This window comes from Xenopus laevis, chromosome 5S, assembly GCF_017654675.1.
Source record: "Xenopus laevis strain J_2021 chromosome 5S, Xenopus_laevis_v10.1, whole genome shotgun sequence".
NCBI lineage: Eukaryota > Metazoa > Chordata > Amphibia > Anura > Pipidae > Xenopus > Xenopus laevis.
Genome location: NC_054380.1, coordinates 63,908,501 through 63,926,829, shown reverse-complemented (window position 1 = coordinate 63,926,829; position 18,329 = coordinate 63,908,501). Strand labels below are relative to the sequence as shown.

The window sequence follows — 18,329 nt, the reverse complement described above, 5'->3', positions numbered from 1 at the left end:
GTAGAGTGGTAGGCCTGACCTACCCAATGTCTCTTTAAGGCTAGTATTTTTTGGCCCATCAGATGAGTTTCCTGAAGTAGAAGCAATGAGGGAGGATGCCTTTTAAGGTAGTTAAACATTTGCGCTCTCTTAAATTTATCATTTAATCCCCGGATGTTCCAGGAAGTTAGTGTTATGTCAGCCATGGAACAGCCATATATAGGAAGTGGCGGAGGATTTTGTATACTCAAATGAAGAATGAGTGTAGGCGTGTAAAATTTTCCCTGTATCTCTATTATAGTGAGGGTTGCACAGTGTATCAATCAACAATACATAAGATTCCGGCATATTGACATAACAAAACCAACAGATAAACAAAGACCCCAATAAAATTCCCTTACCCCTACCCTCCCTACCCGCCCTCCAAACCTGGGCAGGTCTTGTACCCTGTAACAAATTCTGCAAAAGCAGGTTAAATTGGGGGAACATGCAACCAAATCATCATATATGTGTGCATTATACCAACCATTTTAGTATGAACTGTGCTGCGCGAGTGTTAAGCAGCAGTAACATAGTTAGTCCAAAGATGAACGTGGGTGATCCCTTCAGTGTCCAACAGTGGCCTCCCCATTAAGTCATTAGAGCTTATAAAGAGGAACTTGGGAATGACATAAAGTACTACAAAATAGGTAACTATGAACCTCCGTTTCAGAGACCCTTGTATGCCTGTAGAGCCATAAAGCATTGAGTCTGGGCTAGTGTAAGATAGTCCATAAGGAGTGAGAAGTAGGTACTGTGAGTGTAAATTGTAAAGTTACCTTCCTTGTGACCACTGTGGATCGTGTACCGAGATCCGGGGGATCACCCTCATCTCTGCAACGAAAATGTATCCTACTAAGGACTATTAGGAGGGGTTCTCCTCTCTCTTGGTGGGGAGTGTCTTATCCCTTTCCGAGTCAGCCAATCCTCTGCCTCTGTTGGTGTAGTGAAAAATAGCAACCGATCACCATCCTGGATTCGTAGCTTCGATGGGTATAGCATACTGTAGGGAATATGTGCATCTCTCAGACGCCTCTTGACTGCTACAAAGGTGGCTCTCTGCTTCTGGATTGCAGGGGAGAAATCTGGATAAAGAGATACTGTTGCTCCATTGTAGACAATAGGCCCTTTTACTCTAGCCGCTTTTAGCGCCGCATCTCTGTCTCTGTAGTGTAGTAACTTTAGAAGAAATGGCCGCGGTGGGGCACCCGGAGGGAGGGCTCTGGTAGGGACTCGATGTGCTCTTTCCACTGCAAAAATTGGGGTGAAGGTATCTGCGCCCAATGTATCCTGCAGCCATTTTTCAATGAAGGTTTCAGGATGTTGCCCTTCTATCCGTTCAGGAAGGCCAATAATCCGGATATTATTTCTGCGCAATCTGTTTTCAAGATCGTCAGTTTTATCCAACGCTTGTTTGAGCTGAGTTTTAATGTCCCGGACGTCTTGCTGCATAGGTGGGATCAAGTCTTCCATATCCGATACTCTGTTTTCCACTGCTGTTGTGCGGTCACGGATACTTTGCATATCTTGACGCAGCAGAGACAGATCGACTTTAATTGCCTCCAATTGCGCAGTTGAGGTGGTGCGGCTCTCCATTATAGCCCCCAGGAGCTCACTCATGGTCGGTTCTGGGGCTCCCTGAGACAGCTGAGGGGAAGGGGGAGATGGTGGTGGAGAGGGATTTGGTTCTGCCTCCGGAAGAGGTGGTTGAGGCGGGGAGTGGGCAAACCGTTCTAGGCGGGCTGCTGCCTCCGCCCTGGTTTTTTTGAGAGTGTTTCCCCATGTTAGGAACTGTAGGACAATACTGTTCCAGTACTTGTTTGTTGATATCTGACTTTTCAATGGTAAATAGGCAGCAATGCTCTGAGTAAAGTATTGGTTGGCACACACATCAGGCGTAGAAGTCACATGCGTGGTATATTCACTGTCTTATACATTCAGAGGGTTAACATAAAATTCCAGGGTTAACAGAAAATTCCAGGGTAGTGGGCATAGCTTCCCATCTGTGATCAGAGCTGCTGCTTGTACTGTGTTTGGTACAGGCAGTATGAGTCCAAAGATCCTGGTGTAATTGCAGCTGGTTATAATCTGTAATCAGTCTCTCTTCACACAAATCAGCTAATTCCTGACAGAGATGAATACAATACAGGGGTGGGAAGTGTTGAAATATTGCAATAGCCCTGTGAACTATCCCCTGGATTATGCCCAGCCTGCAGCTAAGCAATGAGCCTCTAGACCCCCCACCTTCGTGGCACTACTAGCAGCAGTGCTGAGGATATTGGGGGAGGTGCACGCAGTCTATGGATCTGTGATTCCACTGTTGGCTGACTGCAAGGTGCAGGTGAAGTGTAAGCAGGTGGGTAGTGGGGACGCTCCTGGGGGTCGTGCACACTCACCCCTGGTAGCTAGCAGGGTCTCTGCAGTTGTAAAGGGTCCAGCGAGGTCCACCAGTCACGCACACGTGCGTCAGCGGCGCACCACTAATAGAGGCCGGGGCTTCCGCCTCTCTAGCAGGCCGCAACTGGATCCCGCCTCTGCAGGCAGCCAGAGTCACAGCTCCAGCAGCGACGCACCCGTCGGAGGCTCCGGAGGTAAGCCTCTTATAAATCAGGGGTGCTGCGGTACTTACAGAGGGGTATCAGTCCCTGAAAGCAGTTTCCCCCAGGAGCTCCGTGAATCTGCGCCCTTTTAGATGCGCGGTTGGCCACGCCCCCCAATCACACATTTTTTTACTGCAACTAAGCAAACCATTGCAAAGGCTTGGCTGACTCCACATTTGCCCTTCTCTGAAGTCAAAAACAGAGTATATGCTGTCTTCCTTATTGAAAAACTCACTAGCATATCGCAAGATAAACAGGCACAATTCACGAAAGTTTGAGACCCATGGATTCGCTACCGTTATCCCGCGAGATTTGATCGTAATGTTTTAGCCTACTAGGTCGTATGTAGAAACAGGACCGGAGTCCTGTGGTACATCCTTACTGCTATTTTATATGTATAATGCTTAGTGCAGTGTATGGAAGAAATCTCCTTCTCTCCCTCCCCCCCCTCCCCTTTTTTTTTTTTTTTTTCTCTTTTTCTTCTCTCTCCTTCTTTCCTTCTCCTCTCTTCTTGCTGCCCCCTTCTGTTTCTCCTCTCTTTTCCTCTCCCACCTAACCCCTGTTTAAAATTTTTTTCGAATATCTTGCTTATCAGTATATTTACATTCTCAGTAGCATATAGCACTCATTCATGAGTCGGACAATTGTGTTGCATGTATTATGTTTAACTGTGATCTGTTGTCTTTAACGATTATGTAATCGTACATTTCTTATCAATGCACTGAGATGTAATTATTGAATATCTGCAATAAAAAAATATTGAAATAAAAAAAAAAAAATTAGACCTTGAATAAATAAGCCTCCACATCTACAAAAAACATTTAACATAAAATATACCCAACAGTATTGTTTTGCCACCAATATGGATTCATGAAGCTTAGTTACCATCAAGTACAAAGTACTGTTTAATTATAACAGAAAAATATATATATATTATTTGCTCAAATGGAGTCAATGGGAAATGTGGCCTTCCTGTAATTCAGCTTTCTGGATAACAGGTTTCCAGTTAAATGATCCCATAACTATACAAAAATTTCTTTTGGGATTTTAAGTATAACAAACCTTTTATCCTTGCAATATATTACAGCTAATAAAAAGTGCGATCATTTACAAGACTGGAGGGCAACATTTATATTTATTCCCTCTTAAATATAAAAAGCAAAAAATAATAATGTAACTCAGTCATCAGCATGTAATACTGCCATTAACTAAAGAATTTTCTCGCAAATGGCTGCCAAGAAAAACACCTTTCCCATCTAATAGCTAAATCTTGAAGCAGGTCCGGACTGAGAATGACAGAAAGCACCTTTGTATATGAGAAAAATTGAATATTAAAAGGAACAGTAACACCAAAAAATTGAAGTGTTTAAAGTGTTGCCCTGCACTGGTAAAACGGGTATGTTTGCTTCAGAAATACTGCTATCATGTATATAAACAAGCTGCTGTTTAGCCATGGGGCAGCCATTCAAGCACATGATACACAGCAGATAAAATCTCTGAAAAATCACATAGTATACTACAGAGCTTATCTATTTTATGCTGTTTAGCCTGTGCCTTTTCTCCTTTTTTCAGGTTTGAATGGCTGCTCCTATGGCTACACGGCAGCTTGTTTAAATAGACAATAGTTGTGTTTCTAAAGCAAAAACACAAGTTTTTTCCTGTGCAGTGCAATAATACATTATATTTTCATTACTTTAAAACACTTGAATTTTTTGGTTCCGTTAAAGGTAATACAACAGGCTACAGCAGATATTCAAGGCATCAATGAAGCATAGCAAAACATAAGAATACATGATGAGGAGATTATTCTTTATATTCATGAATCTGATGAGATATAAGAGAGCATACTGAAAAATGCAAAAGCTAGATTCGAATGACTTCCATTTTCATATTTACCCGACTCATTTTACATCAGCACTGAGATGTCTCCCAATATTATTTTTATTTATTCAAACAGTTAAATGAGAACTCCACCAAAAAACTACTTTAAAACCTCAACAGAGAATCCCCCAAGACTTTTGAAAACTTCTGTTTTCCCTGATTTCAGTTACCCTATTTCTACTGGATTAGTTCAGAATCAAGTAGCTATGCTCTTCTTCTCTTGTTTCTATTCCTAAAGGAACAGTAACATAAAGAAATTAAAGTGTTTTAAAGTAATAAAATGCATTGTTGCCCTGCACTGCTAAACTGTTGTGTTTGCTTCAGAAACACTACTATTGTTTCTATAAATAAGCTGCTGTGTAGCAATGGGGGCAGCCATTTAAAGGAGAAAAGGCTTTGGTTACACAGTAGATAGCAGATAAGTTCTGTAGAACATAATGGTGATATCTGTTATCCACTCTTGAACCTATAGCTAGGGTTGCCACCTTTTCTGGAAAAAATACAGGCCTTCCAATATATTTATCTTTTTTCCCTATTAATAACATTGGAATCAACCATCATTTCTTTTTCTTTATAGTAATAAAACAGTAGTAACTAAGTTTGAATTAATCCTTATTGGAAGCAAAAACAGCCTATTGGGTTTATTTAATGTTTACATGATTTTATAGAAGTCTTAAGTTGTGAAGATCCAAATTACAGAAAGACCCGTTATACGAAAAGCCCCAGGTCCCGAGCATTCTGGATAATAGATCCCATACCTGTATTTTTATTAGTTTAAAACATTTTAAATGTTTTGATGTTACTGTTCCTTTAACTTTATCTTATCTTTATCTTAGTTTTTCAAATTAAGACAATAAAAAGCCACCTTTTAGGGCAGAGACACACGCTCAGATTCAGAGAGATTTAGTCGCCCGGCAATAAATCACCTCCTTTTCGGGGCTTGTTTTGCTACCAACACAAAATTAAAAAAAAAAAAAGTAAAAGAGATGCTATTACACAGAAAAAAGAAAATGAGTAAAAAAATTATGTTTGCTTAAATAGGACTCTATGGAACAATCCCAAACCCCCACTACCTTCCATGGCCCTCTCCTGTCACTTCTAGATTGTGGGAGGTATTAAAGTTTAAGGTAGGACAGGGACTGAGGAGAGGGTGCTACTATAAAGTAGACCACAAGTCTGCCCCCCCCTTGCAATATTATGGTTATACCACTGCTATGGAAAATTATAGTTCCTCAATTCAGAGCTTTCTGAATAATGAGTCTTGGAATAATAGATCCCATACCTGAATGTTTGTATATACATCCATTATCTGATCTGATTGCTGCCTCCTTGCCAACAATTGGATCATATTGGGTGCCTATGTAAGCCAGTCAAGAGAGGTACGCTTCAACAAGCCAATGTGGTCCATGCCACATGGGATTTCTAAACTTGGCAGTTGCAGAGGACATATACATGGGCAGATAAGCTGCCAACTTGGTCTGAAGGGGTTGAATTGGCATCTTAAATTTGCCTGCCTATGGCCAGCTTTAGGGTCACATATGAGCATTAAAATCAGGAAGGAAAATCAGAGTAAAATGTAACCATTCGGCAGCTTATTGGCCCGTGCGTGGGGCCATCCGACAGGCTTCCAGGTTAAAAAATCTGGTCCGCCCGTTTCGGATGCATTGTGATCCAATCGTTGGACCCTAGGGCCCACGATAGGTCAGCTCGATATCGCCCACTTCTATGTGGGCATATCGGGGAGAGATCCGCTTGTTTGGCGACATCACTTGGCGGATCTCTTCGTCTATGGCCACCTTTAGTCATCCAAGGGAAGCCTAGGAAAGGTAAGAAAGATGACAGTGAGGCACTGTTGTAGAAACCACTGGGGCCCTGTGCTTTTTTCCAAAAAAGAGCACCGGCCCAAGGAAAAATACTATTGACACCCCTCTGAAATGAACAAGGCTTTCCTTGCCCTTTAAAATTTTTTCAATGCTATGCATTATAAGCAAGCATTTTACATTGTCACTACAAATGCATTCAGAAAACGAAAACACACAATGCCATGCTAAAATTATTCAGATTATTGATTCACATACAGTATTAAACCACTAAATAATATGTATAATATATGTGTTTTTCTTTTTTTACATTATGCAGTATGTGTATTTAGATGGAGAGTAATCAAACTGACACATTTTCCTAAGTACAAGACTGGTAATAGGCTGCTTCTCACTGTTGCTAGCCTGTCCTCCCAATCTCATCTCAGGCAATTCCAGCAGCAATCATCTCAGCCAATAATATCCCATGTACATGAGAGGATTCAAGTATACTGCCTATCAACAGAAATGGCTTTTCACAGCACAGTAAGTCACCTCTGTGTTTTTCTCTGCCTGTAACAGAGCTTATAAAAAAAAGGTTTAGCCTCAGTCACCAGGATCTTTCCTTTCAAATACATCATTAATCCACATGTTCATTTCTGCATTGTATGGTCCCCTATCTATCTATTGGTCATCTATTCATCAATCATAAATATAGATTATTTTCTTGAAAAGTAAAATTGCTACATATAAACACTCACCTACAGTACATATAGTTTGAAAGGAATATTTTTTAGCACTAATCTGAACATAACTAATCTGAACAACGATCCTGCTCCCAGAAATTCCTGCTTCCATTGTTTTTTTGTTGAGATTAACCAGTCTGCAGTTTATTTTTTAGCTTTATACTGATCTGCATTTGTCCAAGTTGCTTTGGAGAATTAACCTTCTCTGGCTCAATGGGTTTTGCTGTAATTTGCTTAAAGGAAAACTATACCCCCTGAACAATGTAGGTCTCTATAAAAAGATATTGCATAAAACAGCTTATGTGTAAAACACTGCTTGATGTAAATAAACAATTTTTTCATAATAATATACTGTTTTAGTAGTATGTGCCATTGGGTAATCCTAAATAGAAAATTACCATTTTAAAAAATAAGGGCCGCCCCTGGGATTGTAGGATTCACGGTGCACACAAACAAACCATACACGTTAGGTCACATCAGTCAATTAAAAGACAGAGTTCTGACTTTTGCTTCCACAATGCTTACATTGTAGTGTTATTCCTTTAAAACACTTTCATTTTTTGGAGTTCAGGTGGTGGCACACGTTAAGATTTGCTTTGTTTTGGTCAAAACTCTCAAATTCAAATTGTGAATTATTTAAACACGATTCAAGATTTATTGTACTCTGACCCTTTAAGAACTCAAATTCGACTATAACCTGCCGAATTACTTTATATGTCAATGGGAGAGGTCCAGGGATCAATTTGGTGATGTTTGCAGCCTTCATGACATTCTCTAAAAAAACTTGAATCAAGTTTTTTAAATTCAATTTGAGTATTTACAGGAGTTTTAAATAGCTCACAAGAAATCGAAATGCAACCGTTGATAAATGTGCCTTATATTGTTAAAAATATATATATTTTCACTTTATGATCTAGCCGGTTCTTTAATTGTAAATTAAGATACAGGTGTATACAGAGCTTATTCTCTATCTAAACTTTAGCTACTTAGCTAGTTTATTATAGTGGAGATGGTGTAACAGAAAAACAATTCTGTTACTGTTTTATAATTCCAAATAAAGACAATATGGATTTTAATTAAAATAACAGGCAGAATGTATTTTCATGAGTTTATTTAATACAAGGCAATTATTATACCACTGGTTTCCACCTGATAACAACAGCAATTAAAATATCCCCTGGATTATGTGCCATTATCCTATGGTTGTGTATTTTGGAGTCTTGCATGATACAAGATGAGCAATTAATTGCTAAGTACCATGTACTGTATTTTTTACATATAAAATACATCATTTTTATCATACTATAGCAGTTTATTTGATGCAGCTTGAAATACTATAGTAAAAAACAACATACCTCACTGAGGGCTTGTACTAATTCTGACCTGATTCACAAGACACATAGACTCCTCTGTTATTTGTCTCAGGCACATATAATATTTTCCTACGCGCGTAAGTTTGGAAACATTACAGCAACCAATGTTAGAGAAAGTGTTCAATAATGTCCATGCTGGGTTATGCTAAGTATAAAATGTGGCATATCTAATCTCTATGAACCCGTGAGCAGTATATATAGGAACCTGAATGAGACACTTGCCAGAAGTCCTAATATTATTGAACCCCTGCCATTTTTAAACAGCAGCTCCATTAATGTTAAGTAAACAGATCCATGTTACACAGAGAGTTGCCTGTCTCCTAAAGCTTGCACTATAATTCAGTAGAAAATCTAAGGCATTATTGTTAATATACAAATACCACAAAAATCTAAATTCTTTAGCTAGCAGGCCACAATTTAACAGGCTTGTGACTAACCACAAAGTCATCTGCAGTGTTCCAGTGTGTGAAGCTGCTATTTGTCAGGATATATTTGCAAGTACTGTAGCTACCCTAATAGTACCATATCCTATTTGATATATTTCTACAAGATATCCAGTTTCATTAAAAAAAATATTTGAAAATTACAGTGATTTTGCATTGTCTGTACTCTAATAAACACATATATAGATACATATACAGTAGTGATGTGTGGAAACCAGCTGTACCAGCTCCTGCACAAAATCTTCAGGTCGCAAAGGAGCTCTTCTCCTGCTCTACCCACCCGTGACCTAGAACCTCCTAAATTTTTAGACTTGCGCCCACCCCTACGGGTCTATAAATAGAGGGGGAACAGTGGGCCGGGTGCTGGTTAGGAGGGGACAGCGACCTGCACACCATTAATATACACACACAGGACTGTACAAAAGTTAAAAGTGAAAAAATTTAATGTATGTAACGGAGAAATGGTTTTTATTCAGTGCAGAAACATGTATATTAAATAATAATAAATGCTGCAGATCAAAATAGCCCACAATTGTCACCTCAAGGAACATACAAAAGGTTGCCAAACAAACAAGTCTTCTTGTATGGCCAGCTTTAAGTTCCAAGCATCCTGGAGATCCTACGACAGTTCCTATTATTTTCTCCTAACTGCCATTGCATAAATTGCCTGTATTTTTCAGCAATGAGTATAGCATCAAATTTGGCAAAATCTGCAGGTCCATATCTGCAAGTTTCACTTCTGCCTTCAGATATTCATTCATGTACCATTCTCCAGAATATTATTAGGCAAACTGCCTTCTGTTAGAGCCACATTTAAAAATTTTGAGTCATTGGTTCAGAGTACACACCATTTTTGCACCCCATTTCTTGTATTTCAAAAACCTCGAATCAAAAAAAGATCTTCCAGTTGTAGGGATATCTGCCTTTGACTTCTACATAATTTAGACAGGTTTTTGCTGGAGTATCTACTTGCTCAGAAGTATTGCAGTTCTGTCACATAATAGATCCCATCAAAGTTGCTCTGGAGTGAAGTACATATGGCCCACCAAGGAAGCCAAGAGTGTCCCATGGCTCTACAGTCTCCTTTGAAAGACATATTTCTATTATACAACATCTGAACCATTTGGCCCACTATGTGGAAAAATCTAGAAAGTACTTACATACAAAACTTTTACCAAAAAATGCTTCATCTGCCCATTTAGGCTATGAACACACAGGCTGTTGTCAACCTGCATATTTTCGCAGGCTGAGAGAAGCAGATATGCTCAGTGCCTCATTGATTTGAATCAGATCACCCTGTGTGCGGTCACACACAGCGGAGCTGAAGCTTAGGTCAGTATTTGAGCTGAACTCAGTCTGCGCGTGACCGCACACAGGCTGATCAGACTCAAATCAATGGAGCAGGGGCACTTAGCAGATCTGCTTCTCTCAGCCTGCAAAAATATGCAGGTTGACAACAGCCGTTGACAACCGTCTGTGTCCATAGCCTAAGTGACTTCGCTGGGAGAGTTCCCCACATACCGTATATACTCGTGTATAAGCCGACCCGTGTATAAGCCGAGGTACCTAATTTACCTAAGAAAACTGGAAAAATGTATTGACTCGTGTATAAGCCTAGGGGCCCCATGTCAGATTTCAAAATGTGAATGTGACCCGGCCGCAACAATTGGGGGACACTGGGCAGGTACCTGTTAAAGGGTCCTCTGTCTACCCCTATTTCATGTTTGCTTCCCTCTGCCACTTCCCCCCCCTGCCCTCCCCATCTGTCGCTCTCCCCACCCCGGCCCTCACGTCTGCTGCTCTTCCCTCTGTCACAGTAAAACGTGACCCGGCCCCAGCAGGACTGTCTGTGACTGACTGTGTCGCCGCCCGGAGCAGGTCCAGGAGCTCCGGGCGGCGCGTCCTTCCCTGCCGGCGTTCGCTCCCAAAATGGCGGCGGCCATGGGCGCCGCCATTTTGGGAGCGAACGCCGGCAGGGAAGGACGCGCCAGGGGTCCACTGATTGCCAGGGGTCCACTGAACAGTTTGATACCCATTATGCATAGGTTTACCAAAGTATCTGGCATTTAGAGACACCAATATGAAGTTAGCACATCCAAATTGTTCAGGACTTTACTTCAGCTACTGAGAAATCAACACATTGACTGCATTTTTTGTGGGGTAAAAACACAGAAATATATATTTACCCCCCAAACCCATATATTTTGGAAAGTACACATTCTACAGAATCTAAAATGGGTACCCATGCCTTTCTGCTCCAAACTACTGAGTCGCAAGGCTTTCCCAAAATTGTCGGTTTTGGTGAAATATCTGAAAATTGCCTAAAACCTTCAACTTCCCAGCACCATATCACCCATGTATCATTACGTACTAAGAAAAAGCACCCTAAATATGATTGCCAGGGTTCCTCTGAACATTTTGGTGGCCATTGTTCATAAGTTTACCAAAGTATCTGGCATTTAGAGGCCCCAAAATGAAGTTAGCGCATACAAACAGTCCCGTGGGTAACTTCAGCTAATGAAGAATCAACACATTGACTGCATTTTTGTGGGGTAAAAACACAGAAATATATGTTTACCCCCAAAACCCATATATTTTTGGGAAGTACACATTCTACCGAATCTAAAATGGGTACCCATGCCTTTCTGCTCCAAACTACTGAGTCGCAAGGCTTTCCCACAATTGTCGGTTTTGGTGAAATATCTGAAAATTTCCTCAAAGCTTCAACTTCTCAGCACCATATCACCCATGTATCGTTACGCTCCAAGAAAAAACACCCTAAATATGATTGCCAGGGTTCCTCCAAACAGTTTGGTGGCCATTGTTCATAGGTTTATCAAAGTATCTGGCATTTAGAGGCCCCAAAATGAAGTTAGCGCATACAAACAGTCCCGTGGGTAACTTCAGCTAATGAGAAATCAACACATTGACTGCATTTTTGTGGGGTAAAAACACAGAAATATATGTTTACCCCCCAAACCCATACATTTGTGGAAAGTACACATTCTACTGAATCTAAAATGGGTACCCATACCTTTCTGCTCCAAACTACTGAGTCGCAAGGCTTTCCCAAAATTGTCGGTTTTGGTGAAATATCTGAAAATTGCCTCAAACCTTCAACTTCCCAGCACCATATCACCCATGTATCATTATGTATCACAAAAAAGCACCCAAATTGTGATTGCCAGGGGTCCTCCAAACAGTTTGGTGCCCACTGTGCATAGGTTTACCAAAGTATCTGGCATTTAGAGGCCCCAAAATGAAGTTAGCGCATACAAATTGTCCTGTGGGTAACTTCATCTAATGAAAAATCAACACATTGACTGCATTTTTGTGGGGTAAAAACACAGAAATATATGTTTACCCCCCAAAACCCATATATTTTTGGAAAGTACACATTCTACAGAATCTAAAATGGGTACCCATGCCTTTCTGCTCCAAACTACTGAGTCGCAAGGCTTTCCCACAATTGTCGGTTTTGGTGAAATATCTGAAAATTGCTTCAAAGCTTCAACTTCTCAGCACCATATCACCCATGTATCGTTATGCACCAAGAAAAAGCACCCTAAATATGATTGCCAGGGTTCCTCTGAACAGTTTGGTGGCCATTGTTCATAGGTTTACCAAAGTATCTGGCATTTAGAGGCCCCAAAATGAAGTTAGCACATACAAACAGTCCAGTGGGTAACTTCAGCTAATGAAAAATCAACACATTGACTGCATTTTTGTGGGGTAAAAACACAGAAATATATGTTTACCCCCCAAAACCCATATATTTTTGGAAAGTACACATTCTACCGGATCTAAAATGGGTACCCATGCCTTTCTGCTCCAAACTACTGAGTCGCAAGGCTTTCCCACAATTGTCGGTTTTGGTGAAATATCTGAAAATTGCTTCCAAGCTTCAACTTCTCAGCACCATATCACCCATGTATCGTTACGCACCAAGAAAAAGCACCCTAAATATGATTGCCAGGGTTCCTCCAAACAGTTTGGTGGCCATTATTCATAGGTTTACCAAAGTATCTGGCATTTAGAGGCCCCAAAATGAAGTTAGCGCATACAAATTGTCCTGTGGGTAACTTCATCTAATGAAAAATCAACACATTGACTGCATTTTTGTGGGGTAAAAACACAGAAATATATGTTTACCCCCCAAAACCCATATATTTTTGGAAAGTACACATTCTACAGAATCTAAAATGGGTACCCATGCCTTTCTGTTCCAAACTACTGAGTCGCAAGGCTTTCCCACAATTGTCGGTTTTGGTGAAATATCTGAAAATTGCCTCAAAGCTTCAACTTCTCAGCACCATATCACCCATGTATCGTTATGCACCAAGAAAAAGCACCCTAAATATGATTGCCAGGGTTCCTCTGAACAGTTTGGTGGCCATTGTTCATAGGTTTACCAAAGTATCTGGCATTTAGAGGCCCCAAAATGAAGTTAGCACATACAAACAGTCCAGTGGGTAACTTCAGCTAATGAAAAATCAACACATTGACTGCATTTTTGTGGGGTAAAAACACAGAAATATATGTTTACCCCCCAAAACCCATATATTTTTGGAAAGTACACATTCTACCGGATCTAAAATGGGTACCCATGCCTTTCTGCTCCAAACTACTGAGTCGCAAGGCTTTCCCACAATTGTCGGTTTTGGTGAAATATCTGAAAATTGCCTCCAAGCTTCAACTTCTCAGCACCATATCACCCATGTATCGTTACGCACCAAGAAAAAGCACCCTAAATATGATTGCCAGGGTTCCTCCAAACAGTTTGGTGGCCATTATTCATAGGTTTACCAAAGTATCTGGCATTTTAGAGGCCTCAAAATGAAGTTAGCGCATACAAATAGTCCTGTGGGGAACTTCATCTAATGAAAAATCAACACATTGACTGCATTTTTGTGGGGTAAAAACACAGAAATATATGTTTACCCCCCAAACCCATATATTTTTGGAAAGTACACATTCTATCGAATCTAAAATGGGTACCCATGCCTTTCTGCTCCAAACTACTGAGTCACAAGGCTTTCCCACAATTGTCGGTTTTGGTGAAATATCTGAAAATTGCCTCAAAGCTTCAACTTCTCAGCACCATATCACCCATGTATCGTTACGCACCAAAAAAAAGCACCCTAAATATGATTGCCAGGGTTCCTCCGAACAGTTTGGTGGCCATTGTTCATAGGTGTACCAAAGTATCTGGCAGTTAGAGGCCCCAAAATGAAGTTAGCGCATACAAATAGTCCTGTGGGTAACTTCAGCTAATGAAAGATCAACACATTGACTGCATTTTTGTGGGGTAAAAACACAGAAATATATGTTTACCCCCCAACCCCATACATTTTTGGAAAGTACACATTCTACAGAATCTAAAATGGGTACCCATGCCTTATTGCTCCAAACTACTGAGTCGCAAGGCTTTCCCAAAATTGATGGTTTTTGTGAAATATCTGAAAATTGCCTCAATGCTTCAACTTTCCAGCATCATATCGCCCATGTATCATTACGTATCACAAAAAATCACCCAAATTGTGATTTCCAGGGGTCCTCCAAACAGTTTGGTGCCCACTGTGCATAGGTTTACCAAAGTATATGGCATTTAGAGGCCCCGAAATGAAGTTAGCGCATACAAATTGTCCTGTGGGTAACTTCAGCTAATGAAAAATCAACACATTGACTGCATTTTTGTGGGGTAAAAACACAGAAATATATGTTTACCCCCAAACCCATATATTTTTGGAAAGTACACATTATACAGAATCTAAAATGGGTACCCATGCCTTTCTGCCCCAAACTACTGAGTCGCAAGGCTTTGCCAAATTTGGCGGTTTTGGTAAAATATTCTGAAAATTGCCTCAAAGCTTCAACTTTCCAGCATCGTATTTTCCATGTATCATTACCAGCATAAAGCATCCTAAATATAAACATAGGGGTCTACTAAACAGTTTGATGCCCAATGTGCATAGATATACCAAACTATGTGGCGCACAGAGACCCCCAAATGACAATATGTATAGACATTTTCACGGCTGACGCGCTGGCTGCTGCAATATAACCACCCGGTGTGTGTATTATGCGACATTAGACCGCCTAACAGTACAGAGACCCCAGAAAACCATATATTTTCAGAAAGTACACATTCTGATGAATCCAATATGGGTAAATAAGTCTTTCTACTGCAAACTGCCAAACTGCAAAGCAATGCTGAACATAACGGTTTTTATCAAATTTCTGAAAATCGTCACAAAGCTTGAATTTTACCCCATTATATGCCCCACATTTCATAACTTATCAGCATAAAACATCCTAAATATGAACGCCAGGGGTCTACTAAACACTTTGATGCCCAATATGCATAGATATACCAAACTATGTGGCGCACAGAGACCCCCAAATGACAATTGTGTATATACATTTTCACGGCTGACGCGCGCTGGCTGCTGCAATATAAGCACCCGGTGTGTGTAATATGCGACATTAGACCCCCCGAACAGTACAGAGACCCCAGAAAACCATATATTTTCAGAAAGTACACATTCTGACGAATCCAATATGGGTAAATATGTGTTCCTACTGCAAACTGCCAAACTGCAAAGCAATGCTGAACGTAACGGTTTTTATCAAATTTCTGAAAATCGTCACAAAGCTTGAATTTTACCCCATTATATGCCCCACATTTCGTAACTTATCAGAATAAAACATCCAAAATATGAGCGCCAGGGGTCTACTGAACACTTTGATGCCCAATATGCATAGATATACCAAACTATGTGGCGCACAGAGACCCCCAAATGACAATATGTATAGACATTTTCACGGCTGACGCACTGGCTGCAGCAATATAACCACCCGGTGTGTGTATTATGCGACATTAGACCACCTAACAGTACAGAGACCCCAGAAAACCATATATTTTCAGAAAGTACACATTCTGACGAATCCAATATGGGTAAATAAGTGTTTCTACTGCAAACTGCCAAACTGTAAAGCAATGCTGAACATAACGGTTTTTATCAAATTTCTGAAAATCGTCACAAAGCTTGAATTTTACCCCATTATAGGCCCCACATTTCGTAACTTATCAGCATAAAACATCCTAAATATGAGCGCCAGGGGTCTACTGAACACTTTGATGCCCAATATGCATAGATATACCAAACTATGTGGCGCACAGAGACCCCCAAATGACAATAGTGTATATACATTTTCACGGCTGACGCGCGCTGGCTGCTGCAATATAAGCACCCGGTGTGTGTAATATGCGACATTAGACCCCCTAACAGTACAGAGACCCCAGAAAACCATATATTTTCAGAAAGTACACATTCTGACGAATCCAATATGGGTAAATATGTGTTCCTACTGCAAACTGTCAAACTGCAAAGCAATGCTGAACGTAACGGTTTTTATCAAATTTCTGAAAATCGTCACAAAGCTTGAATTTTACCCCATTATAGGCCCCACATTTCGTAACTTATCAGCATAAAACATCCTAAATATGAGCGCCAGGGGTCTACTGAACACTTTGATGCCCAATATGCATAGATATACCAAACTATGTGGCGCACAGAGAGCCCCAAATGACAATATGTATAGACATTTTCACGGCTGACGCGCTGGCTGCAGCAATATAACCACCCGGTGTGTGTATTATGCGACATTAGACCACCTAACAGTACAGAGACCCCAGAAAACCATATATTTTCAGAAAGTACACATTCTGACGAATCCAATATGGGTAAATAAGTGTTTCTACTGCAAAATGCCAAACTTTTTGCAAAGCAATGCTGAACATAACGGTTTTTTATCAAATTTCTGAAAATCGTCACAAAGCTTGAATTTTACCCCATTATATGCCCCACATTTCGTAACTTATCAGCATAAAACATCCTGAATATGAACGCCAGGGGTCTACTGAACACTTTGATGCCCAATATGCATAGATATACCAAACTATGTGGCGCACAGAGACCCCCAAATGACAATAGTGTATATACATTTTCACGGCTGACACGCGCTGGCTGCTGCAATATAAGCACCCGGTGTGTGTAATATGCGACATTAGACCCCCCTAATAGTACAGAGACCCCAGAAAACCATATATTTTCAGAAAGTACACATTCTGACGAATCCAATATGGGTAAATATGTGTTCCTACTGCAAACTGTCAAACTGCAAAGCAATGCTGAACGTAATGGTTTTTATCAAATTTCTGAAAATCGTCACAAAGCTTGAATTTTACCCCATTATATGCCCCACATTTCGTAGCTTATCAGCATAAAACATCCTAAATATGAGCGCCAGGGGTCTACTGAACACTTTGATGCCCAATATGCATAGATATACCAAACTATGTGGCGCACAGAGACCCCCAAATGACAATATGTATAGACATTTTCACAGCTGACGCGCTGGCTGCTGCAATATAAGCACCTGGTGTGTGTATTTTGCGACATTAGACCCCCCTAACAGTACAGAGACCCCAGAAAACCATATATTTTCAGAAAGTACACATTCTGACGAATCCAAAATGGGTAAATAAGTGTTTCTACTGCAAACTGCCAAACTGCAAAGCAATGCTGAACATAACGGTTTTTATCAAATTTCTGAAAATCGTCACAAAGCTTGAATTTTACCCCATTATATGCCCCACATTTCGTAACGTATCACCATAAAACATCCTAAATATGAACGACAGGGGTCTACTGAACACTTCGATGCCCAATATGCATAGATATACCAAACTATGTGGCGCACAGAGACCCACAAATGGATATATAGTAGATAAAATTTACATAGGCAAAACAAACTAACACAGAACAGTGTGAAATGCAAATAAATCACCAAAAACTAATAAAACCACAAAAATCAATGCTTTTTTTTTTCACACTAGTGTAATCGGCCACCAGAATTACCGTTTGAATATTTTAGCTGGGCCAAATCGATTATACGGACAGAAACAAGTGAACAACACAAATGCAGAGCTGAAAATGCAATAAAATGGCTAAAAATGCAATAAAATGGCTAAAAATGCACCAAAATACCCAAAATTGCAATATAACCACCAAAATAACATACAAAAGCTATTGCACAGTACGGTTAGCGAATACGCTATTCGGAACGGCAATAAAACATTTTTTTTAGCCCAAAAAGAGACGATGCGATAAGAAAAAAAAAAAAAAAGCCACAAAGCCATATATGTACATATGCGTGTGCACAACGGGTAAATTGCATGTTATTTGCACGTGTGCGCGTGTGCAAGTGTACATGGGTGCTGTGAGTGTGTGTGACCCCCCCAATCCCCAAAAATCTATGTGTGAGTGTGAGTAAGTGTGAATGTATGTGTATATTACTGTAATAAGTGTGTCTTGGTGTGTTTGTGTGTTTTTGTGTGTGTAAATGTTACACTTACCTGGGGTAGATGCATCAGATCGATGAGAAAGGGTCCCACGCAGCAGAT

General features: G+C 40.3%; 1 protein-coding gene across 2 annotated transcripts in view; it reads right to left on the bottom strand.

Annotated features, from left to right (window-relative positions):
- Window positions 1–18,329, bottom strand: part of LOC108717939 (cyclin-dependent kinase 19) — a 104,624-nt gene that overhangs the window by 75,275 nt on the left and 11,020 nt on the right. The gene's annotated exons all lie outside the window — the stretch shown is intronic.